Source organism: Cucurbita moschata, unplaced genomic scaffold (genome assembly GCF_002738365.1).
Source record: "Cucurbita moschata cultivar Rifu unplaced genomic scaffold, Cmos_1.0 Cmo_Scf00001, whole genome shotgun sequence".
NCBI classification, from domain to species: domain Eukaryota; kingdom Viridiplantae; phylum Streptophyta; class Magnoliopsida; order Cucurbitales; family Cucurbitaceae; genus Cucurbita; species Cucurbita moschata.
The window spans coordinates 5,533,456-5,537,164 of record NW_019268517.1 but is presented as its reverse complement, the minus strand read 5'-3'; positions in this window follow the sequence as shown (position 1 = coordinate 5,537,164).

Below are 3,709 nucleotides of genomic sequence, written 5' to 3'. Positions count from 1 at the left end.
GTTTCCTACAATCACAGAGTCCTTACCCGTGTAATTTTTAGACTGATCCAAAATAGATGGGTCGGCAGTCATATGGGCCGAAGCTCCAGTGTCCAGAAACCAATCAGCAGTATCGGGTCCAGCAATAGAACATGACGTGTTAAAGGCTTCAGCAAGGTGAGCATGAGAAGAATCAGGTCGAACATACCGTTGGTTGCAGCGGTCAGCATAATGGCCCTCTTTGCGGCATATTTGGCAGTGAGGAGGTCGACGACCTTGACTTGAGTGGGTTCGTCCTCGATTAGAAGAGTTGTTTTTGTGAGAATGAGAACGACCCTGCTGGTTGGTAAAGGAAGCAGGGTGGCTTCCATGGGTGCGACCACGATTAGTGACTGTGAATGCTGTAGAAGTGGAGTTAGAGGACTCAAGGGAGAGCTGAAACAACTCAAAACTTTCAGCTTTAGAGACTAAATCTGCAAAACAGGGGATAGAGGTAAGAGCCATCTGAGCAGTAGAAAAAGCTGAAAATTCGGTGCCGAGTCCACGAAGGAACCAGTGCACTTTATCAATGTCCTCGACCGGTCTGCCAATGGCATGAAGTTGGTCACAAATTTTTTTGAAGGCACGGGCATACTCAGCAACAGGTTTGGTGCCACGTTTCATTAACTGCAAGTCATCCTTGAGTCTCAGTTCACGAGCTTTCGACTATGGCTGAACGTAGTTTCCAACGCAAGCCAAACATCACGTGCAGTAGGGAGACCAACGACAACAGCCATGGCTTCCTCAGTGAGAGAGGAGAGCAGGAGACAGAGAAGTCGTTGATCGGCTGCTCTCCATGCCAAATATTTGGGGTTGAGTGTTGAAGAGGTTTCTGGTTCAAAGCGAGGTGGTGGAACCATAGTTCCATCGACATAGCCCAGCATGTCTTGACTCTCAAGGAGAGGGAGAAGTTGGCTTTTCCAAAGAAGATAATTGGAGGAAGAAAGTTTGATGGTGATCATATGGATTAGAGTATTGAAAGGAAGAAGATGATAAGAAGATTCGGAAGCCATAGAGAAGAAAGGATCAGGGTTGTTAAACCGAAAGAGCTCTGATACCATGTGAATGTTTGCTGAATCCACCACACCTAAATGGGGGTGAGAGTTCTCTTATTTATAATCATTTTCAGGATACAGAAATATGGTAAATTACAATATTATGGAAATAGTAATAAAAGGAAAGAATAATAAATGAATGCAATATATTTGCCTTATAGTGAACGGTCAACTATCCTTAACAATATGTTTGAAACCTCAAATCTTGTTTCACCTGTGTTACTTACCTGAAATCATAATAAACCTTCAACTTTAAAATTTTCATGAAGAAATATTAAAAAGAGTAATATTAACACTCAAGTTTTAAATGACAATGTTGACGAAAAATGTAGAGACCTCAATTTAATGAAAATATGGATGTCAGTGTAACAGCCCAAGTACGCGGCTAGTAGATATTATCCGTTTTGACTTGTTATGTATCGTCGTCAGCCTTACGGTTTTAAAACATGTTTGTTAGGGAGAGGTTTTCACATTCCTATAAAGAATGCTTTGTTCTCTTCTCCAACTGACGTGAGATCTCACAATCCACCCCCTTGGGGGCCAGCGTCTTTGTTGGCACACCGCTCGGTGTCTGGCTTTGATACCATTTGTAATAGCCTAAGCTGCCGTTAGCAGTGATTATCTACTTTGGCCCATTACGTATCGCCATCAGTCTCACTGTTTTAAAATGTGTCTGTGAGACATGTTTCCACATTATTTTAAGAAATGTTTCATTCTCTTTTTTATCCCGACGTGATATCTCGTAGTCTATGGGAACATTTGAAAAATTTATATGAACATTTAAACTGTCGTGTAAGAATTTACTATTTTAAACGAAGAGGATTATTATTAATATTATGTGGATATTTTTATTAAATATAAGGTCAATTTGTACAATATGATTAAAAAGTGGATTTGGTTGACAATATTAGATATGTCCATTAATGAAAAAAGAATATAACGGTCCTTGTGAATACTCTCTGTCACGGTCAATGAAAAGCAAATTGTAGAGATAATTCCTACATTTTTCTTTTTCTTTTCTTTCTTTATTTAATTATTGATAGATCGAACTTTAATTTTAATTTTGAAAAAGATGATGAATAATTCCTCATTCACTAAGTTAGGCAATTAATTTTTTTTCTTCTAATAATTATTCATTACAACCTTTTCATAATTTTTGAATGGTTGAACTTTAAAATTCATATTAATTACATCATCATATGCCTCTTTTATCTCGAGTTAATAGTATGTATTTTAATATATTTAAAATCATAAAATAGGTTTTTTTTATTAATTTAATTTATTATTATTTTTGTTTTATATATTTTTTTTCAAAATTATCTATTGACATTGACATTTCCATAAAATTGAGACTTCATAGTTTTTTTTGTCAACATTAACCTTTTAAACATTAATGTTAAGTAACTAATTTTAATTTCTAACCAAAGGGCAATAACTTGAATAGAAAATGCGACTATCATAACTTCCTTCTCATAGCCTACATAGTGATACTACATGGTTTTCTTGATGGTGTTAATATAGCACATGCGGAAGCAATTTGGATCTTAGCCACTTTTAGAACATCCATTATAGTAAAACTTAATGAGTTTGAAAACTAACCTTTTGTAGTTTAAATTTCTTTTTCCTCACGAACCGCCTTCGAACCAGCCCTAGTGTCTTCTCCACTATCCTCCGGCCTTAGAACGGAATTGTGAAATTTGGTGAGTGACTAAACTAGGGAGGGATTTTGTATATATGAAGAGAGTGTTTGTGAGAGGTTTTTCTCAAGGTTTTTCACCAAGGAAGACCTTCCATGTACCATGATCACTCTATTTATAGAGTTATGTTTGCATGTTCATACAAATTTAAGTTCACCAAATTTTTATACTCAAAATTTCACTAAAATGTGTGGGGTTTATTTGGCAAGCATGCAAGTTTGGTTAAACCAAATTTTGGCACCTCAAAATTCCACTAACCTGGATTTTTCCATTAAATGAAGTCAACATTTTGACTTTCTTCATTTTAATTCAACAATTAATTTGAATAATTAATTTCAAATTAAAGTAATATTAAATGATTAATTAAATTATTTAATTAATATTTAATATTAATTCAAATGCCAATCTCAATCAATTCCAATACATATTTGATTAAGATATTTAAATCTTATTTAAATATCTTAGATTCTCTCTTTTTGTTTAATTCGTAAATAAAACAAAAACGCGGTTAAATATATCGTATATATGTAGTGCATATTCCCTAATTTGAATTCGAACACTTTGAACTCGCTCGTCACACTATTCTATGGTTTAGTCCGATATGAGCTAGCAGAGGGACCTAATGGACCTATAGATCATGGGCTCCAACGATCTAAGATTAATCGGTTAAACTCATTAACCTTGTTAACCAACATTCGTTAACTACTAGGACACTCCACTATAGCCTAGTAGTTGCACTCCCCTCACTATAGATATATTTCTGTCCATTTGATATACCATGATTAGTAAGTCGATCCTTCACAGGTTGTTCGTAACTAGAGCTGGGTCAATTTACCGTTTTACCCCTTAAGTTACTTCTTGTTTCTTATGTCCCACTGATTCTCTTATGAACAATTGGTTTGTGGTCCAACCAATAAATCGAATCCCTCTCATGCCAAT